We start from the raw sequence: 17,651 nt of genomic DNA on the forward strand, positions 1-17,651 counted from the left end.
GCCAGTATATTATGTATCCACCGTCCTCACTCCATGAAAATCACGGTACCCACATTACCAAAAGATAGCATACGCGGTGTTTATGGCATCCCGGAAATTACGACACTACTTTCAAGAGTGTTCGATCACGGTGGCATCCAAAGTACCACTCAATGACATAATAAACAACCGTGATGCCATGGGCCGGATTGCCAAATGGGCTATTGAGCTCCTCCCGTTCAACATAACATATAAGCCACGACGAGCCATTAAGTCGCAAGTACTGGCCAACTTCGTAGCCGAATGGACAGAAGCCGAACTCCCTAAAGAGTACGACACATACTCTAATTGGAGCATGCACTTCGACGGCTCTAAAATGCTGGCTAGTCTAGGGGCTGGCATCGTCCCGACGTCCCCCGCCGGAGACACAATGCAATACGTGCTCCAAATACTATATATGGACTCCAATAACGTAGCCGAATATGAGGCCCTACTACATGGCCTCCGGATGGCTGTCTCCATGGGCATCCAACGCCTAGAGGTGCGTGGGGACTCGATCCTCGCAATATCCCAAATAAATGGAGACTTCGATGCCAAGGATCCGAAAATGGCGGCATATCATAACGCCGTCCTCAAAATGTCACCTCAGTTCGAGGGGCTGGAATTCCACCATGTGGCTCGGGAAAACAACCAGGCAGCAGACATCCTAGCTCGTATCGGCGCTAAACGCGACCCCGTCCCACCAAACATCTTCCTGGATAGACTGTTTAAACCATCCGTGGTATGGGAAGGGGACACCAGCAAAATTAGTTCGGACCCGGCCACAACCCCAGATACCGAATACTCTGACACAATCGGAGGCTCTGCCACCGAAATAACACCTTCTGCCCACGTGATAATGGCCGTCATCGCCCCGTGGACAGAACCATTCCTGGCCTACCTAACTAGACAAGAATTACCCGAGGACCAGAATGAGGCTCGCTGCATAGTGCGGCGATCTAAAGCCTACAAGGTCCACAAGGGGGAGCTTTATAAGAAAAGCACAACCGGAGTCCTTCAAAGGTGCATCTCCGGAGAGGAAGGGCGGAAGCTGTTGGCAGAAATCCATGTCGGACTCGGCAGACACCACGCAGCATCCCGGGCCCTTGTAAGTAAGGCCTTCCGTACAGGTTTTTATTGGCCGACGGCCCGGGCAGATGCACAACATCTGGTTCAACATTGTGTTGGTTGCCAGCTTTTTGCAAACCAAAGCCACATGCCACCTACTGCCCTCCAAACCATCCCCATTACTTGGCCCTTCGCGGTCTGGGGACTCGATATGGTCGGACCCCTCAAAGGGGGAACCCATAAGAGAAAATACTTACTAGTCATGGTGGACAAATTCACCAAATGGATAGAAGCCAAACCTGTCAAAACGGCTGAATCTGGACCAGTGATAGACTTCATATCCGGGGTTGTACACCATTATGGCGTTCCCCACAGCATCATCACTGACAATGGCACAAACTTTACAGCCGACTAGGTGAAACTTTGGTGCATCAACATGGGCATCAAGCTCGGTTATGCTTCTGTCTATCATCCGCAAACTAACGGTCAAGTCGAACGCGCGAATGGCCTTATCATGAGTGGTATTAAACCCAGATTAGTCCGGTCCTTAAAGGAATCAGACACCCATTGGGTAGAGGAGCTCGACTCCGTACTATGGGGGCTGCGGACCACGCCGAATCGCACTGCCGGATACACATCATTTTTATGGTGTACGACGCTGAGGCGGTACTGCCTTGCGACATAATTCATGACTCACCTCGAGTGCGCATGTACGAAGAAAGAGAGGCCGAGCTCGATCGGCAGGACAATTTGGATGCCCTGGAGGAGGAGCGCGACGTGGCAAAAGCCCGTTTCGCATTCTATCAACAACAGGCTCAAAGGTATCAAAGCAGAGAAGTGCGGGCCAAAACCTATAACGTTGGGTGAACTAGTTTTGCGCCTGCCGGAGAAGAAAAAGAACAAGCTCAAGCCCAAATGGGAAGGTCCCTTCATTATCGACCAAGTTCTGGCCGGTGGAGCGTACCGTCTGCGGGATGCATCGAATAATCGACTAGAGCCATACCCATGGAACGCAGCCAGACTATGAAGATTCTACGCCTAGCGCCAGACTCTATGTTCGTCTCCTTACCTCCATGAATTTTTTGCACATATGTTTTTTCCTTTTTCTTTATCTCTTTTCTCTTCAAAGCCCTAAAGGGCCAACATGTGTCTTGGTTACACAATCTTGATGCGCTAACCGCGCTCAATATACCTGGGGGCTTCCTATACAGAAGCTTAATCTAATTATTTTTCCGGGCTTCATGCCCCGCACATGTGTCATCCTTCCGCATGTACCTTTTTTCGCCATTATATGCATCGATATGACTTAAGTTTTGGCCAAGTTGGGTTGCCTGGCTCTTATGTTTATGCCCTACATTCCCGTTAATTCGGCTAGGGCATAAGGGGAGCACCTCTACGATTCTTACTGCCGGGTCAGCCGGATGTGTACCTCAAACTGGGTGAAGCCGGAAGCAAGCGTTCTTAAGGGAATATTCAGTCGGTGAATAAAAGATGACTTTCACTTAAATCACTACACGCCCCCAGATGTTTTTAACCTGCGACTCGCAGTCCGGACATGCACATTAGGGCATGCGTACCCAGGGAAAGGAACCTTTAACGGAAATATTCTCCCTGGAAGATGTTTCTTACTACCCATGTAATATAACATAGCTAGTTGGGTACTTGTTTGTTCAAGCACTTATGAACCCTACGCCTGGTTTCCATGCATACCCCGGTTTTTATATAACCGAGTAGGTATTCGGATACACTCTGGACTATCGGGTCCAGAGGTCGAAGCGAAAAGGTCCGCCATGACAAATGATTTACAATCCGGCTAGGGACATTACATATGTCACTTGAAGTACATAGTCACTAAGACTGATTAAATTCTTCTTCTATACCGTCCAACAGGTTGTCTAGCCTACAATCCTGTTGGGAATACTTTGCGGCTAACTCTACTTGATCATACACTAAACTGACAGGGATTTCTTTCCCGTCGGGCCCCACAGGTCCAATCTCGGCCATGTGGTTTGGGTCAGCCTTGGTGTATTGTGTCTTCACCATAGCCCAGGCTTCCCGTGCACCCTGTCGACATGCCGATATCTTCCATAACAGGAAGCGCCGCCATGCTCCCTTCAGCTTCTCCATAAGCTCCCCCATGCCTCCTGGCGGGGACATGGATGGACACAAGGCTTGGGCGATACTTTGCATCACCTGCCGAACTTGTTCGTGCAGTTGGGAGAGCTCTGATAGAAGATCACCCGAGGACCCAAGCATCTCCTCCGCGGGACGACCAGTCAGCATACCTGCAGATATAATGCTGTTAGCAGGCTTCTTCGCCGAACTCCCTTAAAAAGTTTGTTTAAGCACTTACTAAAAATGCCGCGCTGAAGCCGTTTATTCTCCTTAACGGAGTATGCAAGCTGGGCTTGGACATCCTTCAGTTCCACGCCCAGACGGGTATTGGCATCTTGGAGATCGTTCTTCTCCTGCCTGACTCACGTCAGCACGCGCTCGCCAGCGTTTTACTATCGATCATCACGTGCCGTATCCGTCTCCACAGCCTTCGGATTCACTCCGGGGCCACCTGCAACATCTATTGTTAGGTGTGCATGTACGCCGCATACTACCTGGTACTGGTATTCTTTGCAATAGACAAAAGAGTTATCAGGGGACCCTTTTTGGACTCCTTCAATACGGCAACAGCGGCTTCCAGCTGGGCCTTGCACTTGTCTAGCTCTTGAGACAGTTGGGAATTCTTCTCGGTAAGAACCTGCACAAATATTGATCCTTAAATCAGTTGTGTCAACAGTTTCAAGTCTCAGGGGCTACTGATACATATAATCGTCAGATTTACTTACCTGTACATCCCTTACATACTGGTCCGTGGCTCTGGCTAGACCATTTTGAGCAGCACGGAGGTACGCGCCTCCAGAATTGAAGGCATGAAATGCCTCTAGTGAGAAGCAAGTGTCACGGAGTATGGCCCGGCGACGCCTATGATTCATGGCGCTCTCCACTTCTGAATTTGTAGCGGATAGTCTATCTGCATCCTCTGTAGGAGGAGTATCCGACGTCCGCCCCATGTCGACTTCCGCCTCTATGTCCGGCCCTGGAGCCCGACTGGTGGAAGCAAGATCGGCAGCCTCTCCGGACATATTCCGGTGAGCGTTTTTTCTATTAAAGAAACATGGACGTCATTACATTTTGAGAAAGACGACAACCACGGAGCGGGGTTTTTTGTTATACCTCTGCGCCGGCGTCTCCGTCCTGACCGCCTTCCTTTTTCGCCTACCCGGCCTCGGTGCCTCTTGTTGGCGAGTTGCTGCGGGCTCAGCACGGCGTCCCGAATGCCTTCCCTGCAAAACACCATATGTATATGTTAGGAGAAGTGTCTAAAAGGGAATCCTAGTTTGTGGAGTTGGGATTTTGGTTTTTCTTACGTGCGATGCAGGGAGCAGTACGGGATAGTCGGCCGTAATTGCCACCATGGCGTCATCACTGCTTAATTGATAGAACTGCCTGTCTATCAGCTCCACGAATATGTCCGGATCTTATTCGAGTCCGGGACCGAGGGCCCGGTCAAGGTCCTCTGATTGTGGAGATGGGCTGTTGACCTCCCTTACATCGTTTCGCAGTTCCTGTCGTAAAATGGCAAGGTAAGTACCTACGACAAAAAATGCAGGAAGAATGGGAGTAAGGAGATATAACTCACCCAGCTTGGGGGGTTGTACATGGAGAATCCATGCCGTGGCTTGATGCGGATGAACTCCTCTTCCTCTCCCTTGAACAACTCGGATAGAATTTTTGCTAAAGCAGCAGCGGAGTCCGGTCCCTTATGCCCGCAATGGGTGGCATCATCTTCCCCGTTATAACACCATAGGGGTGCGCTCGATATTGAAGTGGCTCCACTCCCCGCATTATGCATATTGACATAACTTCGATTACTGTCAATCCTGATTGAGCCAGCGCTTTAATCCGGTTCATCAGGTAAAGGACTTCTCCGTTGTCTTCCTCCAGGGGGCTCCGTGGGCGCCAGCTTCGGCGTTTCTTCAGAGGAGCATTGTTGAACTCAGGAAGACCCCACCGAACAGGGTCCAGAAGAGGGACGTCCTCCATATAAAACCATTCCAAAGGCCAGTCTTCGGACGTCTTCTTCGGAGTACCGGACATGTATCCGGTTTCGGCGATGTGCCATATCTCGGCTCCGCCCACTTGATAAAGTGCCCCCTTCTGCATGCGAGGGACGAGGCACAATAACCTCTTCCACAGCTCGAAATGAGCCTTGTAGCCCAGGAATAACTCGCAAAGGGCAACGTAGCCAGCGATGTGTAATATGGAAGCAGGGGTGAAATTATGCAGTTGGAGGCCGTAAAACTCCAGGAGCCCGCGGAGGAACGGATGAATTGGAAATCCGAGTCCCCTTAATAAGTAGGGAACATGGCACACCCGCTCCCCTGTAGAGGGGCTGGGGAAGCTCGCCGCTTGCTCCCTGCCATTGTAGGTGGCGAGCCCAGCTCGGACGGGAACCATATACGCTGGAGGGAGAAATCCCTGAGTCTGTAGTTCGACTAATCGACTGTGTGGGACGAAACATCTCTCCCAATCACCGGGCTTAGGGCTACGGGGGCGGGAGGAGGAGCTGCGATGGTCGGCCATGCTGGAATGGATTTTTTCGAAGCGCGCTCCGATGTATTCTCGCTGTGGGAGGATGGTATGGATTGGATCTGAGAATCCCCATCCCTTTAATAGACAATTTCTTTATCTGGCTAGGGGGGTGAATGTAAAAGCGCCCTGGCTCCTCGTATTCATTCGACGCGTGGAAGATAGCCCTTATTGGGCGCAGAAGCCAAGAAGTCCAACATTTATGGGTCCGGACACTACTTGACAAACATTCAAAATTTGAGAAGAACCCGCCTTGCAATGCCGAAGACAACACTGCACGCCGGACTCGTCATCATTGAAGCCTGGTTCAGGGGATACTGAGGGAGTCCCGGATTAGGGGTCTCCCGACAGCCAGACTATATCCTTTGCCAGACTGTTGGACTATGAAGATACAAGATTGAAGACTTCGTCTCATGTCCGGGTGGGACTCTACTTGGCGTGGAAGGCAAGCTAGGCAATACAGATATGTATATCTCCTCCTTTGTAACCGACCTTGTGTAACCCTAGCCCCCTCCTGTGTCTATATAAACCGGAGGGTTTTAGTCTGTAGGACGACATACAATCATAGCATAGGCTAGCTTCTAGGGTTTAGCCTCTCTGATCTCGTGGTAGATCAACTCTTGTAATACTCATATCATCAAGAACAATCGAGCAGGACGTAGGGTATTACCTCTATCAAGAGGGCCCAAACCTAGGTAAACATCGTGTCCCCTGCCTCCTGTTACCATCCGCCTTAGATGCATAGTTCGGGACCCCCTACCCGAGATCCACCGGTTTTGACACCGACACTAACCATGAATTGCAAGTGAACCAGGTCACGGCGCCAAGCGACGGTTCCGGCATGGCGGTATCCGTGTCACCAGGAGAGGCTCACTGGGGGCTGCGTGGGAGGGGCCAGGAGCAAGGCCCCTCCCCGCGTCGCATGGAGCAAGGCATCACCCGGAGGTAGGCCCTCTGCCGGGAAGGCATCGGGGAGCCTTCCCCCGGCAGAGGACCCGTGGTCGCCGAGGGCACCGCTGGCGTCCCCTATGCCCTCGTTGGTGCCGTCCTGGTCTCCGGTCGTCCCGACAGTGGTAGAGGGTGGTGCAAGGTGAGGCCCTCGTCTGGCGGTATGAAGTAAGGCTCACACATGTGAAGGTCTCCGCTCGTGAAACTCTCACGTAATAATGAGTGGGGTTGTACACGCCCCGGAGTCTCAGGAGTGCCGCCCTCGGGCCTCGGGGGCTCCCTCCCACGTCCTAGTGGCAGCACTTAGCTCCGCACTGGTGAGAAGACAAGAAGACTAGACTAGGTGCCGGACTCGGCCATTTGCTTTGGATATCTTTTCTGTAACCCTGCCTTCTAGATTTGGATCTAAGTTGAAGTTGAATTTTCATTGATGCTTTTTCTCATTCAAGAGATTTCTTGCTATCTGGTTCTTGCCTTATTTCGGAGTTCACACCTATTCCTTCCCCCTCGCGGCCCCTTGCGAGCAGGGCTGGGCATGGCGCACACGCGCCGCACGTATGTCGCGCCACGGCTAGCACTTGCTTATCACGCGCCCCCCTTAGGCGTGTCGACGAGTTCCTCAGGAGCTTTCCAGAAACTCACAACCTCACGAGCCGGTTTGGGGCTCGTCCAGGCTAAGGTAAACCGCAACAGCAACTTTTCCCCAGGATACATGAGTTCACGAAGACACATATTCAACTCAACCTAAAAATATAGAGGCAGTGGTATATTTACATGAGGGGCTTCCCCTCCAAAAATGCTCTTACAACCTCAAGGGTTGCGCCCAAGCTTCTGTGTGCAGGACAAACAACTAGGAAACACGGGATCAGTCAGACATGTCGCTCGTCGCGTCCCTCGGATCACTCTCAGATGCGTTGCTAGCATCGCTGCCACCATCGCTGGCATCACCATCACCTCCACCAGCGCCGCCATCACCATCAACGACCACGTCGCCTGCGTTCGCCGCGACCACCACCCCATCATCATTGGAAGTGAAGGCCCTGACCAGCGCGTCCACATTGTCTTCCACCCATCGTGCTAGGTCACCTCAGATGGCCTTGGGTACGGGAGCGATGGCGGCGTCAAAATCAAAGTTGGGGTCGGCGTTTTGGAGATGGCTGAAGACGCGGCAGAACGCACGCCCAAGTAGGTCGCAGCTCCTCTCCTCAACGAGTTGGCGAGCTCTCTCGGAACGATTCTCCAAGCGCCTCACCACGTCGGTAAAGAAGAGGAGGTGGCTGGCGTAGTCGTTCGCGTGGGCATGAGGAGCATTCTCATCGCAGATTTGGCCCAGGCGATGTTGGCTCTGTTCCTGAGGTCCTGAAGCATGAGGGCGTGGACGCGTTCCAGCGTCCACCGGTGAAGCACTTCCTCCCTGTTCTGCCGCGCGATGGACTCGGTGTTAGTGACCCGCTACTGAAGAGGGAGCACCTCGGCGCGGGCAGAGGCCAGTTCGGCCTACACCGAGACCAGGGCGGCTGTGGCGGCTACCTCACGCCGCTCCGCCTCGGCTAACCTGGACTTGAGTACAATAATCCTACCTGTAGCCTCAGCCTCTACGAGCTTCAACTTCAGGTCGAGCCTACCATCGAGACCCGCGTGAGCCTCGTCCACCCGGCAATCGACCTCCTCCTGGGCCCTGGCCTCGCGCGCACTGATGGCCTCCTCGGCTTGGGCGACTTGAGGATCCCTCGTCTCTAGTCGCTCAAACTCAAGGCTACGCTCCATGGCTTCCAGTGCCAATGCTTCCTCGTGCTTCCGGATCTCTTCCTCTTCGACGGGCGTCCCCCTCATAGATGCCAGGGCGGCTCTGCGCGCCTCCACTTGCTGCTCCAAGGAGGCGCTCCAGGATTGGAGGTCCCGCGAGCGTTTCTCTGTGATCTCGCGGCGGCGGTCAGCTTACCGAGCTTCTTCCAAGGCTCAGGAGCAGGCCTCACGCGTGGTCGCGAGGGATGCATCAGCTATCGCGTTGTCAAGCTCACGCTGGTGGCGCCCGAGGTTGATGGCCACCTTCAACTTGTGCCGCTCCTCCACCAGTTGAAGACCCTCAGCCATGAGACGCGCGTCCACATCCACGAGCTCTTCACCAAGCCGGTTCATTGCACCCATCGCCTCCTAAAAGATCTTGTGGCGGACGATGCTCCTTTCTTGTGCCGACTTGATCATGCTGCTGACTCCGTCCACCGCCACGGGGACCGCGGATGGGTCCTGAAGCAGCTCGCCCCCTCTCAGCAGGCGGCTGGGGGCTGGCGCCCACCTAGTTGCAGGCCAGGCCTCGCGAGGAGCCCGAATGAGTGGAGGCCTGCTGCTTGAAGAGGAGCCCAAGACCGAAGCCATCCAACCACTGTCCACGACCAACGGAGTAACCGTTGGCATGCTTGTTGTACTCAAAGCAAGACCGCGAAGGAGAGACGACGAAGGCGCGAGCTCAAGACGCCTTGTCAACGGGCTGGCTTCCCTGGTTGACTCCATGCCGTGAGTAGCCTTGGCAGAAGGGATCCTGGAGAGACATTGTCAGGAAGGGAAGTAGCACGCGGAGAATCACCAAGATGAGGTACTTACTCATCAACGGTGATGTACTTTCTCCGTTTTAGCGGCCCAAAGGTGCCGCTGCCACGGTTTGGGAACCCCTTCCTCTTACGGAGCTCTTCGAAGTTCACGCAAAGCCGACCGAAGCGCTGGACATGGCGGCCAACACGAGGCGCAACTGGAGAAGCGCTTGAAGGGGCAGCCTCAGGAGCGCCAAGCTGAGGGGAGCTATCAGGCTCTGCCTCACAGCGACCTGCCGAGGCCTCAGGAGCCCGGGCCTTGGGAGATGCGGGTTGCATCGCCCCTCAGCCGCCGCCCCAGGGCAAGAATCACGGGTTCCCTAGGATAACACCTCGGGATCCCTGGGCGGCATCAGCGCCACGGCACCTGCGCCATCGGCCCCCAGCGGCGCTCGCCCCCCTGCATCCACACTTGGGGCAAGCTCGACGCCAGTGGCCGGGAGAGGGACCATGATGATGGGGTTCTCACGGGGCCCCACGAGGCCGACTGGACACAGACCCTGCTCATCGAAGGAGGTCATCTGTTCCACGAATGTCGCCTTGTTCAAGAAGCGGTACAGAAGGCAACTCTTCCTTGGCATGTCGACTGGCAACGGGACACCCATCAGGACCTCGAGCACCATTCTCCGCGCCTCAAGGGGGAGCCTGGACTCTTGAAGTCTCATGTGGTCCTTGCTGTTGAGCAAGGCACACATCGGTCGAGAGTGGCGCTGAAGCGGAGCGATTCGGCGCGGACGAACTCCTTCACCACCATAGGCGCAGTCACATCAAGGTTCTTCAGCCTTCTCAGCTTGAGCCAGACGGGGGCAAGGTGCGAATCGGCGAGCCTTTGGTGGCACCAACCGGAATTAGGAATGGCGGGCGCTGACGGAGAAGAGAGCAGGGGGCTGAGCACTCCGACATCAGCAAATACCCATTGTGTCCGAAACTCACTCGTGGATGGTGGGAGCTCGAAGTCAATCCCCGCGCCGGCCGTCGTGCCACGGCCTGGAAGCTCAAGCACCCCGAGCTCTGCCGGGGATCGATCAGGTGCAACAAGAAGAAGTGGCGGAGAAGGGCCATGGAAGGAGGAATGCCCACCATGGTCTCGCAAACAAAGGCCAAGACGATGAGAAGGGTCATGGATTGGGGATCAAGGTGCAGCATGTGGATCTGATAATGAGCAAGCACTGCGTTGAGGAAGGCGGAGAAAGGAGGAACCAGGCCAGCCCAAAGGGTGTCGATGAAGAACAGGACCTCGGTGGCTGTCCGGTCGATACAAGCATGAGATGCAGGCTAGGCCACCATCCTTCCCCACTCATTGAAGCTGGAGGCGAGCATGGGACGCACCTTGTCCATGGCTTCTTGGTTGAGCACCAGCGACCTGCCAACGACAGGCTCAGCGGCTAGGCGTAGCTCGGCGGAGGACAGGGGACCCTTCCCTTTCTTCGACCGATCTGGTGCCATGGCAATGGGAGGATTGAGCTCAGATCGGATCAGGGGGAGAGGCTAAGCTACGAGGAAGCGGAAGAATTGGAGAGTGCGCGGCAACAATGGGAGGGAAACCATGTAGACCGCGGTGGCCGCCTAGCCAGGCGGTTACCAAGGCAGCATGGGGAAGCGGAGACACCCACGTCCAATCAACCTCCATGCGTCGACCAAGGCCGCAGGCTATTGGGGCCTGCGGCGCTCCACACTTGCCCTTTGGCTTAGCCTCGAAGCCAAGCCTGAGCACGCCTTGGGCCCGGGGGCTACTGTCGGCATTCTAGGAACGGGGGTCCCCAGACTTGCCTGCCTGTGGCCCACGGCGTGGCTCTGCATGCGGGCCTGTACGGCCCATCTTCACCAACAAGCATGCAAGACCCTCGCGAGGGGCCAAGCCTCACGAGGCGGATGACACAAGACCTCCTCAGGAGTGGCCACACTAGGCTGGCTCGCGAGGGGCGAAGAGATCGAGGCCAGGCAAGCCTCGCGAGGTTCCAATGACGTGAGACATGAAGATCGAGACCAGGCGGGCGCCAGTGTGCACAGTGTCCTTGTTTCCACTTTGGTGCTAAGGAGGCAAGCACAGACACAGAGTATCGAGGTGTCAAGCAAAGGTTTCCATATTGGTGCAACAAGACCAAGGCCAGCAGGACGGCAAGACGGAGGTCACCATGGAGCCCAAGACGGCGTCACCACTAGAGCCTTTGGCAGGTGAGGACTACTTTTGTCAGGATACGCTATACTAGTTGTCCCCTTTCGAATTGGCCGTTGTTGGCTCCCTTCCCGCTCAATATTTGGGGAGAGGACCAGGGCCTCTATAAATAGGACTAAGCCACCACATTAGAGGGGGAGATCCATCCGGACAACCACAAGTTCACCAAGCACAAGAACACCTCTCCTCAGGAGGCTGTTCTTCCCCTTGTACTGTTCAACATCATCCACCACCACCACACTGGAGTAGGGTATTACACCGCGACGGTGGCCCAAACCAGTATAAATCTTGTGTCCCTTGTGTTGTGAGTTCGTCGAGTTAGCTTCAGAGATCGAGGCGAGGTTGAGGGCGTGAGTTGGTAGGGGGAGATCTTTGCACGCACCCCAGTGTTTGAACCTTAAGGGTTTTGCCGGAACCCGAAATCCGACAGTTATTGTGGCCTAGCTTTAAACAATAGGTTATTGCAGCCACTGGCAAACCGCGGAAAAAGAACTGAATTGCACTGACTACAAGCTAACAAATAAACAAGACAACAAGGAAATAAATAAGCAAGCAACTTACGCTAGGCTATCACGACTATCACACATATTACATCCATTGTGCATCAAAGTTCACCACCAGTGCAAATATAGAGAACAAAGCAGCATATCACATACACTAGTTGTCAAACTTGGCGACCAATGCAAATAAACGTCGCAGCAAAACAAGTCCAGTACTGAAACCACTTCAGAAGAGCTCAAGAAACAAAATACTGGGTACCCATAATGCTGGAAAGATGGTTGGAAAGCTTATTAACTTTCTCTTGTTTGGCGATTAAATCCTCTAGTGCTTGCTGTTGCACTAGAAAGTATGCATCTAAATTCTGCAAGGGCTTCCTCAGTCCTTCGGCTTCGTGTCGCAGCACATCTGATCAATGTCTTTCAACTTGAACTTGAGACTCAAGAAGACAAACTGATTCTGGCAGCGAGTTCGAAGAGCTTGTGCCAGCAGTAGTGGCCAGTAACTCGAACACTACATTAAGACATGACTTTTGGGTTGTCTCACTGTCGTCAAGATAGTTTTTATCAACTTTCTTGGAGACCAACAGGTATGTCTCACTATCTTGAACCTTATCTGCATTACTTCCTTTACCATTGCATAACGGGGTACTCTTCTCCAATATTTTGTCCGCATTCTAAAAGAGAAACAAGCAGACACATCACAGGTTTACCATGTTGTATATGAAACTCATTTTGGTAAATCAGTTCAGTAGTAAAGTGGACAAGATAACATCATGAAACAAACATATATCTATGTACCATGGTCACTGTATGGTCTATATCATTCTAGTTTTTGTTGCCAAATCAAGATAGAGACACAGTTCAAATAATATCTGTTTAAGACAAAGCAGAATAGACATAATATAAGTGTGGGAAACTACAAAGGAATAACAACACTTGTAATGTGCATGACATGAGAACTTAACTGTTTATTCAATTGAAACTAAAATCAACATAGAGCAAGTTACAACAGCAAACTAGTTAAAGAAACAGGTTTAAAACATACCTGTTGCGCCATTGGAGTTTCAATTCCATCCTTCAAATTTGAAAATAGTTGGTATGAGTAAATACACTGATGCAAGAGCAAAGGAGTATGAACCATAGCTATAGAACCCAACCTGAGAAAAAAATCTTCTTCTTCTTTAAGCGTTGAGTTGGGGTTCAGAGTGGTGGTCCTCGTGCTTTGGGCACTGTAGTTCCCTTACTAATTGCTCGTGTTTGGGTGCTCTGTGGTGGAGATAGTGTTGTGTCAACTGGAACTGGGTTACTATCTGTTGGGGTTGGGGTTAGAAGGAGTGTAGCTGGTTCTCTTTCCAACTGGGTACGAGTACAATATGCGAGAGTCTGGGTTATGTGTGGTGGGGATGGTTCTTGGGCAAGTACTGAAGGAAATATGCCCTAGAGGCAATAATAAAGTTATTATTTATTTCCTTATATCATGATAAATGTTTATTATTCATGCTAGAATTGTATTAACCTTAAACATAATACATGTGTGAATACATAGACAAACAAAGTGTCACTAGTATGCCTCTACTTGACTATCTCGTTAATCAAAGATGGTTATGTTTCCTAAGCATGAACAATGAGTTGTTATTTGATTAACGGGATCACATCATTAAGTGAATGATCTGATTGACATGACCCATTCCATTAGCTTAGCACCCGATCGTTTAGTATGTTGCTATTGCTTTCTTCATGACTTATACATGTTCCTATGACTATGAGATTATGCAACTCCCGTTTGCCGGAGGAACACTTTGTGTGCTACCAAACGTCACAGCGTAACTGGGTGATTATAAAGGAGCTCTACAGGTGTCTCCAAAGGTACATGTTGGGTTGGCGTATTTCGAGATTAGGATTTGTCACTCCGATTGTCGGAGAGGTATCTCTGGGCCCTCTCGGTAATGCACATCACTTAAGCCTTGCAAGCATTGCAACTAATGAGTTAGTTGCGGGATGATGTATTATAGAACGAGTAAAGAGACTTGCCGGTAACGAGATTGAACTAGGTATTGGAATACCGACGATCTAATCTCGGGCAAGTAACATACCGATGACAAAGGGAACAACGTATGTTGTTATGCGGTCTGACCGATAAAGATCTTCGTAGAATATGTAGGAGCCAATATGGGCATCTAGGTCCCGCTATTGGTTATTGACCGGAGACATGTCTCGGTCATGTCTATATTGTTCTCGAACCCGTAGGGTCCGCACGCTTAAGGTTACAATGACAGTTTTATTATGAGTTTATGCATTTTGATGTACCGAAGTTTGTTCGGAGTCCCGGATGTGATCACGGACATGACGAGGAGTCTCGAAATGGTCGAGACATAAAGATTGATATATTGGAAGCCTATGTTTGGATATCGGAAGTGTTTCGGGTGAAATCGGGATTTTACCGGAGTACCGGGAGGTTATCGGAACCCCCCGGGAGCTTTATGGGCCATAGTGGGCCTTAGTGGGAAAGAGAAGAGGCAGCCCAACATGGGCCGCGCGCCCCTCCCCTCCCTTGGTCCGAATAGGACAAGGAGAGGGGGCCGGCCCCTCTCTCTCCTTTCCCCCCCTCCGCGAATCCTATTCCAACTAGGAGTGGGGGGGGGGGGAATCCTACTCCCAGAGGGAGTAGGACTCTCCTGGGGCGCCCTATGTGGCCGGACAGCCTCCCCCCTTTAGTCCTTTATATACGGAGGCAGGGGCACCCCAGAAACACACAAGTTGATCCACGTGATCATATTCTTAGCCGTGTGCGGCGCCCCCTGCCACCATAGTCCTCGATAATATTGTAGCGGTGTTTAGGCGAAGCCCTGCGACAGTAGTGCATCAAGATCGTCACCAAGCCGTCGTGCTGACGGAACTCTTCCCCGACACTTTGCTGGATCGGAGTCCGGGGATCGTCATCGAGCTGAACGTGTGCTAAAACTCGGAGGTGCCGTAGTTTCGTTGCTTGATTGGTCGGGCCGTGAAGACGTACGACTACATCAACCAAACGCTTCCGTTGTCGATCTACCAAGGGTACGTAGATCACACTCTCCCCTCGTTGCTATGCATCACATGATCTTGCGTGTGCGTAGGAAATTTTTTGAAATTACTACGAAACCCAACAAGTACAACCGTGGTTCTATCTGCATTGACTGGTAGCACTATCTTTTCTGAAGACCATGTTGTTACTCCCTTAGATACTGCCATCACCCTCTCCAATTCAAATGGCTGATAAACAAGAAAAGTAATTGAATGTACACACATTGTATGATGGACATGTGCAATGGATAGTGGGGAATAAAAGATGGCATGCAATAATTCACATTTATGTTGTCTAACCAAACAGGATAGCATGACACAATTTCACATATATAATGGCTAACTAAATAAGATAGCATGACACAATTTCACATATATGATGGCTAACTAAAAAGGACGGAAAGGCATAGTTCAAAATATGATGAGTATGTAAAGAGGATGACATGATATAACTATATAATGTGTTTATTAAATAGGTTGGCATGCCATAATTCACATACATGCCGCCTATGGAAACATGATAGCATGATATAATTCACGGATAGAATGACATAATTCAAAATATGATGAATGTAAACACTAAACAGGATGAGATGATATAACTATATATTGTATTTATTAAATGGGTTGGCATGCCATAATTCAGATAGATGATGTCTATGTAAACATGATGGTATGATATAATTCAAATATATGATTTATATACTAAGCAAGTAAGTAGATGCCAATCGCATATATGACGTAAAACCTAAGCAATGCAAGACAACATGCATGACATGAGTAATATAACCCTGCCAAGTTTGAGCATAGACCCCAGGGGGAAATAGGACTGGTCATCTATCTCTGAATCCTCCTCTGAGGAGCTATCTATAACCAGCAAGATGTTTGCTTCAGCAGGCTGCATTGTCTGCTCTGAATACCTTGTTTTCACTACAGATACTTCCATCACCACTTCAAATGGCTGATGCACAGGAAGAGTAGTTGAATATACAAATTTGTCGACAAATGGAACACGTAATACAAAAAAGGATAGCATGATATAATTCACATATACGATGATTGGCTAGACAGCATGGCATTGCATAATTCACATATATAATGTCTTGCAACAAGATAGCATTGCATAATTCACATATATAATGTCTTACAACAAGATGGCATTGCATAATTCACATATATGGTAATTAGACACTAAATAGGTGGCATTCACACAAAGCATGTCTAAACTAAGCAAATGACATAGCAATGCAAGACATCATACGCACGATATGAGCAACATAACCCTGCCAAGTTACAACATACACCTCGGGGGGAGGAATAGGACTAGTCATCTGTCTCTGAATCCTCCTCTGAGGAGCTATGCATAGCCAGCGAGATATGCGCTTCGTCAAAGAGCATAGTCTGCTCTGAAGACCTTGTTTTCACTCTAGAATTTTCCATCACCGTGTCAAATGGCTGATGCACACGAAGGGTAGTTGAATGTACTAACATTGTTGACAAATGTAATATGTAATGAAAAAAAGGATGGCATGATATAATTCACATTTAAGATGACTGCCTAAGCACGATGGCATTGGAAAATTCACATATATGATGCCTGGCTAAACAAGATGGTGTTGCATAATTCACATATACGATTAAGAAACTAAACAAATGGCATTCACACAAAGCATGTCTAAACTAAGCAGATGACATATTTGATGTATAAAGTAAGCAATGCAAGGCACCATATGCATGATATTACCAACATCAGCATGCTAAATTAGAGCGAAGACCTCAGGGGGTAAATAGGAGTGGTCTTCTCCTTCTGAACCCCCCTCAGAACAGTTATCTTCCTCTTGATTATAGTCTGAAATGGGTGGAGGAGGGCTGCCTTTGTGCCCACCATGGAGCAACGTCTGCATGAAATTTTATTGCCATGCAAGGCTCATCTCTTTTGCTCTACATGTTCAGTTCCATTGTGTACAGTAACTGACATGCATAGGAATGAAACATAGTGAGATTATGTAAGGAGTGCATGTGGAAATCCAGAGTAATGGTAGCAACATGTGGATAGACCTAAAACCAGTGATAGCAGGCAGATAATGGCTTCAGTTAAAAAATACAGATAATGGCTTCTTTATTGTTTGTTTCCCACCCAACATGAAACTCATAGTAGACACCGGAGATTAAACAGATAGTAGATAGATACTATTGATTGTGGCCCTAATATGTACCCCACAACCATTTAAAAACTCAAGTTTGAGCATTAGTTTGGAGCTGACTCAGAGTATAATCAGTGAACATGATGATAAAGTAGCATGTAATATTAAGCGGTGCATAACGTAAGCAGACACGAAAGAGTGCGGCCTCTCTTGCGGACCCGTGTAGTCCTCGAGGTCATCTGCTCAGTTGATGATGGTAATGAAGTTGGCATGGCTGCCGGCGGCGGGGAAGAAGATCTGAGGCGGCAAAAGACAGTCTAGAGGTCGGATCCCTGCTGTGGTGGACCCTTCTGTTGTTGGAGCAGCTGAGATGGGGTGGACAACGACGCAACAGGAGCGGGACAAACCACGGTTAGGTTTTCTTTGACAACTATATGTAAGAGAAGTAATTATGAATTGGAGGATTCTAACAATGCAGGGATAGGAAATACACAGTAATAGGACA

This window comes from Triticum dicoccoides, chromosome 2A (assembly GCF_002162155.2).
Source record: "Triticum dicoccoides isolate Atlit2015 ecotype Zavitan chromosome 2A, WEW_v2.0, whole genome shotgun sequence".
Taxonomy (NCBI): Eukaryota; Viridiplantae; Streptophyta; class Magnoliopsida; order Poales; family Poaceae; genus Triticum; species Triticum dicoccoides.